The 13,097-nt window shown below is 46.5% G+C and overlaps 1 protein-coding gene and 1 long non-coding RNA gene across 32 annotated transcripts in view; one reads left to right on the top strand and one right to left on the bottom strand.

The window, feature by feature from the left end:
- LOC120655415 (putative disease resistance protein RGA4) overlaps positions 1-13,097 on the top strand; it is a 126,698-nt gene that overhangs the window by 9,144 nt on the left and 104,457 nt on the right. The window lies entirely within an intron of this gene.
- On the bottom strand, positions 313-1,584 carry LOC120655432. The gene is made up of 3 exons (XR_005667499.1): positions 1,474-1,584; positions 1,305-1,394; positions 313-612 (listed from the first exon to the last, which is right to left on the bottom strand). It is a non-coding gene; the product is annotated as an uncharacterized LOC120655432 (long non-coding RNA).

Genomic DNA, 13,097 nt, shown 5'->3' on the forward strand with positions numbered 1-13,097 from the left:
ACCAACAACAACCACCTGAAAATGTTCCCAAGTTGGACCGAGGAGAGAATTTTTCCCATGAAATGATTGGGAAATGTTTGTGGGTGTACAAATGCCCTCAGTTAACCATGAACATCAAAGGGGAACCTGGCATGGAGATTAGGCCTGGGGCTTGTCCTCAGCTTTCTTTGGCTGTTACAGAAACAGAGTAATCTATTCAGACCTGAGAACATAAAGAAACAGGTACAAAAAATTCTAAAAACAAAGCAAGCCGTCATCCACAGTACATAAGACATAGTTTGAAATAACAGAAGTTTCAAAGCTTTCATTACTTTTTGGGATGAAGTAACGAACGAATGACTTGTGCGGCTTTCAGCCTCTGTTTCACATCCAGATAGCAGGATGGCTCATCGAACATATAAATATCTGCATTTTCCATAGCTCGGGCAGCAATTGCAAATCTCTGGAGCTCGCCACCAGATAAATCTGAGACATTTCGGTCCATTACTTGTTTCAGTTCAAGAATGTCACACAATGTATCTTTGACTTGTCTCTCATCTTTCTTGTTAAGAAGGTCACCAACCTTCCCTTCAACAGACTTTGGGATATGATCGAGGTATTGATATTTAATAACTGCCTGCATTAAGACACATTAGAGGGAACACATAACGCATATATTTACTACTTATAACTATGTGCAGCCACAGAATAGAAGAGTTTCCATGATAACATATGTTACATGACCTCAAAAGCTATGCCAAATAAATATTGCATTTCCTAGTGGAGTCAGGGGCGAAGCCACGTTCATGGTGCCTGGTGCACTGGCACCAGGGTACAAACAAATTTTTTCACTATCAGTGCTAGAATTCTCCGGTCCTTAGAATAAAATACTAAGCAGTGCACCAGGGTTGTTTGAGCTCTAGCTTCGTCCCTGAGTGGACTAGGAATTAATCATGGCCATCAGAGCACCAAACTTGAAGGATACGTTGAGAAAGAAAAATAGAGGGAGTAGTAGATGTTAGAAAAATTAAAAGAAATATACTAACTATCTGTTACATTAGCATCATCCAAATTTTATCAAAAACTTCTATTTCAATTGTAAAATGTAATTGGATATGAACAAAATTGACTATTAAAATTTTGATGCTCAGAAGATCAATGTTTAATGTAAAAAATGATTAGGAAAAACTCACACCAGAAAACAAAATGGCACAATTATTAGCATTTATTTGGTACATCACAATTCGTGAGTAAATAATAGTAATACTGAGTTGCATGCACCAACCAATTCACTTATACTCCAACAAGTACAACTGTAGAAGTACCTTCATTTTGTCTTCCAAAAGGCGAGTGAAGTATTTCTGAAGTTCAGATCCACGAAAGTGCCTTAGAATGTCATCCCAATTTGGGGGATCCTGTAAGGTTGGAAGATATAGTTCATAGCTTAAAGTGACTTCTGCAAGGATGACAAAAAAGGTGCTCAATTTTACTTACCGTGAATTTACCCAAGTTGGGCTTCATCTTTCCAGCCAGAATTTTAAGTGCAGTTGACTTCCCGATACCATTTGTCCCCACCAAGCCCAAAACTTGTCCAGGCCTTGGAACGGCAGCCTGCAGAAGATTATGAAAGGTCAGGGGAGGAGGTCTGAAAGGGATGGTGGCATTATATATCCAATCAATTCAGGGATAAACATCTTTTATAAATAGAATAATTGGAAAAGGAAAAGGCTTATAAGACTTAGAAAAAAGGATATGATTGACTATAAAATCATTTTACCTGTGAAGTTTGAATGAATTTGGTCCATATCGATGTGTTGTCTCCTTGTCAAGTTCCCTTGGCAGGTTTATAATTTGAATAGCATTAAATGGACATACCTGCAAGGAGTTATGTTAAGAACTAGCTTGAGTAGCCTAAGGTAATCTGCAGTGGAGAAAGAGTTAACCTTCACACAAATACCACATCCAACGCACAGATCCTCAGAAATTAAGGAGACTTTTGACGACGGCGTAACTTGTATGCACTGGCGCCCTACCAATGTGGATAATGAATCACAAATAAGGTCATAAGATAAACAAGAGCAATATGAAATAATCAACGATCACTCAGTAGTAAATTAAACAGAGCTTCTAGTAAAGCTAAACTCTAGCATACTGAAACGATTGACTGAGTCAAAATTAAACTACCTTGAAACCTGTGAAAGGAATACATACTTGGATTAGATATAATGACAGGATTTCAATCTATTTGTTCTAAAAGTTTTTCCCTTTACCTTAGAGTAGATATTATAGAATCATATTATGTGCTTGCATGAGTCACCAAGGTCCTGGATGGGATCGAGGAACAGGGAACAAGAATGCAATACAGTTTACAAGGCAGGATCGAAAGTATTCCTGCATTCCCATCTCCGGAAAAATATTCCCCGGACGAGGAACATGACACCCGGGCCCAAGATTTGGAAGGTGGATATTCAAAATTTCAAATGATGTAAAAAATTTGACAGCCCAAAGTACATATTAATAGCACATAATGAGCATTGACAATACAAATTGTTCTTCTTTCCTACTTCAAACATTCCAACCGATTCTTCACATGTTGTTCCGTCATACCGTTTTGTCAAAACATCATCGATTAATCAGCAGCGTCGCCGGGAGTCATTGACCAGCAGCCTTGTCACGAGTGTCGAGCAGGTGACTTCGTGGCAATGTTTACCAACACATCTAGGCTTCAGCTCGCACGTATATACAAATTTTGGTTCACTGACGCTCTTTATTTCAGTTGTATAGCGATCTGTGCATCAGTCCCATGCGTGCCTCCAAATTTCCTAGCATAGTTGTTCACTCATCAGTTATACTCCTATTCTCGGTTGTCAGGATAGTGAATTGCCAGATGAATGGCTTGACACTTGTTTTAGTGATCTTTCAGACTGAGTTGTTTCTCTGTTGTTTAACTGAAACAGACAACTGTTTCAGCACAAGAGATTGCAGTCAAATTCTAGGAGTTTTAGGCAGTGGCATATGAATATCATCGACACTTCTGTTTCAGTTAATATATGGAACTCGTGGGCACGCACCTTGCAGGTTGTTTCTCTGTTGTTTAACTAACCGATTTTCTTATCTTGTAACTGGTCTTCCTAGCACCACGTACTGTGAAGACTGAGGAGTCTTTGGCCCTCACCAGGCCTGGCCCTCACCCGCAGCCAAGCCGAGGCGCCAAGCAGCCGCTGCACGCGCCCCGCGCGGCCCCTTCGCGGCTGCTCCACTGTGCCCCTGCCGGCCGCCGCCGCCTACGCCTGGTCGCCTGGCACTGGTCGCCGGCGGCCACCTGAACCTTGCCACCATGGCCGGCCGCCTGCGCCCAGCCGGCCCCGATCTGCGCTTGCCTTCAAGTCGCGGCCGCGCGGCTTGCCGCGCTTGGCGTCTGCGCGTTCGCCGCCCCCCGCTGGCTTGCCGCACCCGCTCCACGCCACGCCGCGCCGCCGCCGAGGGAGAGAGGGTGTGGGAGGAGGGAGCGTCGGGGGACAGGGGTGGGGCATTGGGCTGTTTTTTTTGGCTGGTCGGTTCATTTCGGGGAAGAATACTGAGAGATCCATGGGATTTTCTTTGTTTTCTTTTTTTAAAATATACATACACGTATACACTATTTATACTTGATTTTTTTTCTAAAAATAATGGGTATTCAACTGAATTCAACTGAATACCCCTTGAATTCAATGGGCCTGCCCACACCATCTCACGTTCCATGTGACATAGCATGCCTCTAATATCTGGGTTATGTGCTTTTTTTGGGATAATCGGTTAACTGTGAATCCAATATAGAGCTAAGTTAGTGGAGCCTTTCCAAGAGACTCTTCATATCTTTCTTAGTTTACAGAAATAGAAATTCTGGTGAAAAAATATCCTCCAACAGCTTTTTCAATTGGATATCTAAATATAAACATTCTCTATTCCGGATTTCTCGCTAGCCAAAGATAGAGAGCGAGAATGGCTCTCTAGACTACATACAAGATATAAAAAAATTATTGAAAAGTACAAGGATATAGAGAACAATTTTTCCTCAAATGACTTTCTAAATGATGATTTAGAGAATAGATTTTTAGAAAGGCTCTCGGAGATGCTCATGTTGACCTACATCCTAGTATAAAGAGTTGTGGGTTGCATGTTCATTGCTTAAGAAGAATCTCCATAAAGCCTTCAAGATTTTTTGTATATACTGGTTTTTTTTGGCAAAATAGGCAAATCGTGTTCCTGATCTTCCAAACCTGTCCGTAGCCATGTAATCGCCTAACAACCAAATGCTAATCCCAGCCAACCACCCCCGGAAGCAGAAAGCGTGCGGCGATGGATTCAAATTAGAACTGGAAATTAAATTCCCCGACCGTGAAGCTGACGTACCGATCGCGTTGACGGGCAGCGCCTGCGGCACTCCTGGCCGCACTTGTGTGATGGCACCGCCAAATTAAAACTCTAAATTAAATGTAATAGTCATCATTAGAACACATCAGACGCATTAGTTTAATGATTTAATTTGAAAATTTTTTCTCAATCCACGGTCCGATCGAAACATCACCGGTAGTCCCACGCGAAGGTGGGCGCAGATGGTACGAACCAGTGGCGGAGCCACCAGTATGGCGAGCCATGACGACCGCCATACCTGGCCGGCGACGAACCCGAACCCCCCTTCCCTTCCCCGGGCGCTCAGAGTTTGAGCTGCTCCGCCAAGCACCATGGACAGCCATGGAAGTCTGTTCGTCCGTCTAGTCTCCGGAGGAAGAAGATAACGATTCGATTTGGGCCTTTAAGCAGTTGGGCCATCACAAGCCCATTGTCAAATAGAAGACGAACCATCATACACAGTTACACATACGCCAGCGCGGCATCACCCTTGCTCCCCTTGGCGTTCTGACTCCGCTCGCCGCCCACGCCGCCAGGTCGCTTCGTGCGTGCCTCAGTTAGCGCCGCTCGCCTGCGTGGAGCCATAGTTGGAGAGCAGAGCCAGCGCTGGCATGGAGTTAGAGCCGAGTAGGGCCAGCGGTCAGACCGGTTGCCACTGCCTGATACACCCCGCCAGTCAGACCGGTCCCACTAACCGGTTAGTGGGACCGGTCTGACCGGTCTACACCAAAAACTGAGGACTTGCACACTCAGCCCTCAAGTGTGCACTCCAACGACTCCCTAGCCTAGGGTCTCGCTCCATCACCTCCCACCCCTCTGCATCCCGGCGGATGAACTTGATACAGCAGGGGCAGAAGTTGACGTCCGGGTGTCCTGAAATAATTGGGGCAACAAACTCTGAGTATACTAATACTCAGAAAGGCTTACCCGACTATGGGTATACATAGCCCAATATCTAGACATGCACGGCTTTTCTGGCTAGTGGTTTGTTTTGCAGAAAAACATCTATAGGTGGATCCCTACTTTCAATATTTTAGCCGCATATTTTATATCGATAGACTATCCATTAATGTTTGCATATCTAAAGTAAGCATGTTGGAGCATTCAATAATGATTCAAATTAGTATCATCATATATCGCTAATATTCTAACTCATTTCTACGAGGCGACAAAGAGATCAAGGCTCTCATATCCGCGAGACATGGCGAATCGATCTGATTTAACCTTGCAAGGTGGACCTAACCAATACGGCACGCATAAGCCCCGTCGGACCACACGCACCAACCATTCCCCTCCCCGCCTCGAACTACAGAACCGCCCCACCTGCATATAGTCAGTCGAGCCCTACGAGAGACCACCAAAAGTAAACATATGCATCTCAATTCTCTGCGGCCACTCGACTACCCTAAGGGGTGGGTAGAAGTTCTGTACTTTCGAAGCGAGACAGTACTAGACTTACCGGTTTCGACTACCTCCTACTCCCGGTATGCGGTTAGTATAGTTCAATCCCCGATCAGCACTGCCGACATGACCGGTCCTTAATCGACACAGACGGGGCTAAAACAACCAGGAACCCTGTCCTGCTTCCATACCTATATATCATCATCATTCCCCGTCCGGTCTCAAATTTCCATTCATTTCCAAATTGCATTCCATGTCTCGTATACTGAAATATAAAGATAATTATATATCTCGCGAGTAGCCGGCAATTACTCGACTTGTAAATATCCTATATCTCGCGAGTGACAAGAAATCACCCGTCTTCTACTGAGACCTATTAAGCATGGCATTGCTATCGACTTATACATGCTAGTATAAAAACAAGAGAACCTAGGGATCATGCAACTAAGGATCCAGACAATTTCTATAACGTAATGCACAAGTAATAAATAAACATATATATATAGTGAATCATAATTTAAAATAATAGGACATGCACCGGGGCTTGCCTTCGGGTTGTTGCTCGGTACTAGAGGGAACTGGGCCTTGGGCCGGGACCTCACGCCTCTCCTTCTGCTGGGCCTGCTCTAGCGGCTCCTGTGGCTCCGCAACCACCTCGAACACGACCTCCTCTGTCGCGGCTGCTACATGTGCGCATATGCATATGGTATGAGAAATGCATGCATGATTTATACAATTAACAAGTAATTAATACCCAAAATAATTTCAACTATTTACACTAGCTATCTGTTGTCGGTCAAAACCCACCGGCGAGTAGCGACAGGCAACACGAAGAGCCGGGAGGTCGCCGGGGCACTGGCAGGCACTGCTCCCTCGTCAACGGCCCGCAATTCCAGCACACGCCGTGGCTTTATAAGACGCAGGGCGTGCCACCTGACCTATACCCAATCAGGAAGGTGCGAACATGCTTGCGACGATTTGCCTGCATACACAAACACGTGGAAACATAAGTCCGAGCCGTGGTCGGCTCCCCGGGACGACTCTTGCATCGGCTTTAAAGAGCCGATGGAGTCCCGGTGTCAGATTGGATCTGCATATCCAGATGGTAATGGATAAAACAAATAACTGCGAAAACTGATTCAATTAAATCCAGCTAATCTAATCCACGACGGTAAAAGCTTCACTGCTAGATCGGAACATCCTACACGTAGCTAGGCCTAACGAGCGTAAAAGATAACCAAACCTCAATCAGAAAAGAGGCCTAAGAATAAGCGAAAGCCGATTTCCGGATCAATCCCTATTAAGATCAAAGCAAAGCATCTTATACGTCGCCGGATCATCCAACCCGTTTGCAAGGCCTAACCTAGTAGATATTACGTCGGTTCTTAAGTATAAGAACAAACCATAACAAATTAGATCTACTAGATAAAAAAAGAAGCAGGGTGTCATCTCTACGCGACTAATTCCTATGCAACGAGAATTAGTAGAAGATCAAAATATGATCGTGCAGAGATGACATGATGTTCGTAGATGATAAGCAACGAAAGCACGATGAATCTACTAAAAATCATGCTACAAACATCAGGATAACTAGCACTACTTGCCATAAAAAACACTTCAGTACGAGTAATACCAAGGTAAAAGCAAGAACTACGTTGCCCTGATCGCATGAAGCGATCAGGGCAGCATGACGCTTACTTGGATGAAACCCTAGAATTAGGGGTGGCGGTGCGCCGAGAGTTGTTGTTTGTGAAATGTGATGACGTCCTTCCTTTACAAATGTCATAGGGTACATATTTATAGTCCGGAGACTTCTTACCGTGCAAGGCAACCTCTAAACTCTTTCCTAAACGAAGACTAGAGATAGATTATAACTCAATAAAGACTCAAAGATTAGATAACATGATCTGGACTCTTCCCTCCACCAGTCCAGATCTTCATGAAGCCTCCAGATATCAGCCGAAACATGCCGTATAATTGTGGCAGATTCTGGTCATCCTGTTGTTTCAGCAGTTCCCATCAACTCCGAGCGAATCTGGACGTGATTCCAGTTGTATTGGAAAGCTTATCTCCTTAGCTTTACATGCATATCTAGAACGTCCAAAACGGAGTCCATATGTGGCCTGGGCGTCCATTTTTGTGCGGCCTCTTCCTGCAGTCCGAACCAGCCTCACGAATAGACTGGGCTTCAACATGGATTAGGCCCGTGACTCCATCTCAGCTTGACCCTTGAGTGCCCAATTATCATTGTATTTTGCCAAACTTATGATATAAGCCTGGCTAAGTGGACTCCTTTACCGTGGGCTTCTTCTGACATTTGGCCTACCAATCCTGTTCAAATTCCAGCGATAACACATGCCCCCCAAGTTTGGCCAAATATGACAGAATCTTCTAAGCGCCAGCCGTAAACCAAATAAAAACATTATCTCCTCAAATTGTCTTCTCATGCCACTGATGGTCTTGCCCCCCGAGCCGATAGATCGGCTATTAGCCAACTGACTTTGTGACCGATTGCTTGAACCGGCCTCACGCCTTCCTCGACCAATCTCAATGTTGTTGCAGACCGGTCCTAGTTTTCATATTCCATGGATGGCACTGACTTATGTGATCATCCTCGTGCTTCATCAGCTCAGCATCAACACATACGGCCTCTCCTGCAAAACAATCACTTGCCGAACCGACGCTACAAAGATCATTGTGAATCGGCTAAAAGCTGATGAATCATATTCGGTTAGCCAAACAGTCCACATAAACCAAACCATCATCATTGATAAAAATTTCTTCCCCCACAAAAGTATACTTTGTCATGCAAAGAGTGAGTGTGCGCTTCCAGGTATGTCTCAAAGCATTTACAAGTGCTAGCATGTATATATAGTAAGGGTATAGCATAAAGACACCGCATAGAAAAGCTCAAAAGAATATATCTATATTAGAACATGAGCAAGCAATTTTTAGGATTTTCAAAATAAAAAGCATCACCACTTAGCCCAACCAACTAGTACATTAAAGCATGACAAGCAAAAACCAGCAAGTACCTACACCAGTGAGCTCTCTCCGATACAAGGATCTTTTAACAAGCTTGATTACTCATGCCCTCAGGTCTTGCAGGTTAAAACATATTGCATTTGAAACTCAAACAAACCTTTTGTTCTGTGCCAGGGGTTATTTACTTATCAGGCCACTTCTTATCAACCGATGCTAAGCCTAGGTCCGTTGAACCATCAGAAGCTTAAAGCAAGGTTTTGGTCATTCACAGCCTAATCCAAGTTCATGCTAAAGTGCAATAGCAAGCAGTCCCGAACTAGATCAGTGAGACAAAACAAACCCACCTGGATCTTTTCATTATAGCACAACATGGACATCATTCAGATTTTAATGTAATTTAGCACAAGATTATCATATAAGCATTGAGACTCGAGCTGCATAAATGATTCCAAGAAAAGGATATAGCTACCAGGCATGTACAAGATAGTAAAATCAAAGTCAGCCTACACATACTAGTAGCCAAGTAAAGCGGTGACCATATTTCAGATTTTCAAAAGAATAAAAGCCATGCTCGGTATCAGATATTCAACATATTCAAATGAGCCTAACCACACATGGTCACCAGCATCTACACCTCAAAATATATACACGAAACACAAGTAGAAGCTACTAAGCATACATGGAAGCTAGTGCAAGTGATAAACGCATATACTGTATGATGATGCAATGGTGGGTTTGAATATTACCAATCAAATTGGCTATTGACGAGCCGATGGTTAAAATCCCACCTGGTCCGTACTTGCCATAATGCATTCTCATCACAACTATCGGCTGTTAGATAGCCGAACATATGTAGCCTAAAGTCTAATCGGCACATCTGTTGTCGTAGAGAGCTCTTCAAATGCTTTGTCGACGTGGATGAAGTAACCGATGTTGATCGCATCGAAGGAGCACAGAAGCTGAATCAGCCAGCTGATGTGATGAATGCCCTGACCCTCTATCCGTGGGGGTCGGGCGAGATGGACCCCATCCGCAGGGGTCGGGCGAGGCGGACCCATCCGTAGGCGACGAATGCCCTGACCCCGTAGGAGCCGAATTCGCCGATGTCGATGGTGTCGCAGGAACGGGAATAGCCGATGACGATGACGATGCAGAAGTACTGTTCGCCGGATCGATCGGCTAATGTATCAGATACTCCCACACCCACATGGGAGCCGAATTCGCCGATGTCGATGGCCAGAACTGCGAAGGAGCGGAAGTAGCCGATGGCGAAGAAGCTGTAGGAGCACCGGCGGTAGTTCTTCATCCGGACAAAATTTTTTGTATGGGTCTCCATATTTCATCACCAAATCTCCGCTTATGCCCCCCAAGCCGGATCCTTCATGTATTGGAGGAGATCGGCTCTCCAATCGGCCGTGCCCAATTCACTATGAACCAGAGAATTCAGACGTTTTGCCGCCGATTGCTGGAATCAGCTGTGTTTGGGGCTGATCTTCCCATCAGCCCGGACTCAGATGTTAGCCATGCAGCTAATTTTTTCTGCTACTATTTCTTTTGACTTTCTTTTTCTAAAGGCGATGCTGGTGCACCGGATTTTCTGGGCCCCGATGGCATCGCATCGGCTGGGGCTGATCGCTTAGATCGGCCACTACAGGGCATGATCCCGTAGAATTCATGAATCCTACGGGACATCATGTCGTGTCGCGTCTTTAGCTCCTGCAGCTAAATCAATCTGCGGCTTGCGCTTCCCGACCAAACTGAGCCTTGACCGTAGGTTTGGTATTTCTGAGATCTCGTTGAACCTTTCCAGCAGCTGAAGGTAGTCCCCTTCGGCTTGTTTGAGACTGCGCAGGCATTGGACCCTGCGCTTCTGCGACCTCGACAGTCCTCCTGGGCACCACCTTGGCAGGTGGCATTCATCACGGTGCTGCTAGAATGTCTTTATTCTGTGAGGCCAGTGGATAAGACCAGCCTCAACCCGTTTTTTGTCGCTTCGATCCGATCACAGTCTTTCGGCGCGATCCCTGAGATCGGCTCTTGTCCTTCCACGTCCCAGGCGTTCATTTCTGCGAGCGAAACCTCGCTGGAGTCATCTGCACAGACTACCTCCACTTCGTCGCCATCCCATTGAACCAAACACTGGTGCATTGTGGAAGGAACACAACAATTGGCGTGAATCCAATCCCTCCCAAGCAGCACTGTGTACGTACTCTTACTGTTGACGATGAAGAACGAGGTTGGGACGGTCTTGCGGCCAACTGTCAATTCCACATTGAGGACTCCCTTTGCCTCCGACGGCTGGCCGTTGAAATCATTGAGCATCACATTGGTCTTGATAAGATCAGCAGCAGAACGACCCAATCGGCACAGTACTGAGTACGGCATTAGATTGACCGCGGCGCCAGTGTCGACCAACATCCTGTTCACAGGCTTGCCGTCGATGAGGCCCTTGAGATATAATCCCTTCAGGTGCTTGTAGCTTTTCTCCTTGGGCTTCTCGAAGATGATCGGCTGTGGGCCAAGATCCAACTGCGCGAAGGCCAATTCCTCCGGTTGGGGCGCCCAAAACTCCGACGGGAGCACGAACACCATATTCACATCAGCCGATGGCTTTTCATCTTCTCTTGGCTGCTTGGGGCGCCACTCCCTCCTTGGAGGGCGCCTTTCCACCCTTCGTGGGTGCCTGACTTGCTCCGTGAGATCCAGACGCGCTTTCCTCAGCACGTCGAGGTACCTTGCTTTTGCCTCCTCGAGATTGCGTAAGCGCTGCACTCTGCGCTTCTGTGAGTGGCTGAGCCCGTCAGGACACCATCGTGGACGATGATACTTATCTTCCCCTTCTAGCTCAAGATCATCCCTGGATGGCCGCTCAATATGGTTGTCGTGATGTGCTTTGGGCCCCAAGCACTGGAACACTGACGTCTCGCCTGGCTGGCGTCCCCGAGGCCTGCACTCCAAGCAATCATAGATAGTAGGCAATCGGCTCATGCTGGAATTCCAACAGTACCTGAAGAACGGGCAATGCCTATGGTCGCGTATATCCTGGCGCCTCCTCAGCGTCCTCCCTATGCGGTGCTCACACTCCTCCTCTTCCGATTCATATCGGCGGCGCAACTTGTACTGAAACTGATATTTTTCCAGAAGCCGATTGGAAGCCGGGAGTTGATTGCGGATGTGACGCACTTGTTCTTTAGTAACATGTTGCTGCTCCGGCTTGTCTTCATCCTGGAGCTATTTGCCAGAAGCGGCCTCTTTCCTCTGCTCGTCACGGTAGCGCATGGGTCCCGCCATGTTAATCTGGAACGCCAAGTTCTGGCCCTCAAGTCTAAAATCCGACAGCTCCACCACATTAGCTTGTGGGAATGGTTGACTGTCCACCTTCATCGTGTGTTGGGCCAGAATTAATCGGCCTTGCTCGATAGCCGATTGGATCTGCCGACGCAGCTCCTTGCAGTCATTTGTGGCATGGGTGAACGAGTGGTGCCACTTGCAGTACAGCCTCCCCTGCAGCTCTTGCATCGTTGGCAGCTTGTGATTCTCTGGGAGCTTCAACTGCTTTTCCTTGAGCAGTAAGTCGAATATCTGCTCTGCCTTGGCCACGTCAAAATCAAAGCCCTTCACAAGCCCCTTCTGTTTGACACACTTGCACGGGACGGGGTTTGCCCCCCGGTTCCACTCTGCTACAGCCACTTCTTGTTCCCCGCCAGAATCGTCAGAATCTTCTGCTTGGGCCATGTTTACATGGTGCTTGAATTTTTCCTGGTACAGCTCCGGGTGATAGTGTTCATACGCCGTGAGCTTCTGTACCATATGCGCCAGAGAGGTGAATTCCAACTGAAAAGCCAGATCCTTGATCGGCTTAGCGAACCCCAAAACTGCCAAATCGACTGCCTCCTTTTCTGTGATGCGCGATGAGTAGCATCGATTCTTAACCTCTCTGAAGCGCTGCACGTACTCCGACAAACTTTCCCCTCGCTTCTGCTTGACTTGGGCGAGGTCAGCAATCCCGGCTTCAGCAGCCTCTGAATGATACTGGGTGTGGAACTGATCTTCCAGCTGCCTCCAAGTTCGGATCGAATCTGGGGCAGTGACGTATACCATCCAAAGGCTGAACGCGTGAGAGACTGGGAAAAGAAACGGACCCTTAGAGGATCCGACACTGAGATCATCCCGAGCTGCGTTAGATATCGGCTCACATGCTCGATGGAGCTGGTCCCTTCTGATCCGCTGAACTTGGTGAACTCCGGGAGCCGATACTTGAGTGGCAATGGGATCAAGTCGTAATCACTTGGATATGGCTTAGAGTAGCCGATCGCCTTTCTTTTGGGTAGGATGCCGAA

This window comes from Panicum virgatum, chromosome 1N, assembly GCF_016808335.1.
Source record: "Panicum virgatum strain AP13 chromosome 1N, P.virgatum_v5, whole genome shotgun sequence".
Classification (NCBI taxonomy): Eukaryota; Viridiplantae; Streptophyta; class Magnoliopsida; order Poales; family Poaceae; genus Panicum; species Panicum virgatum.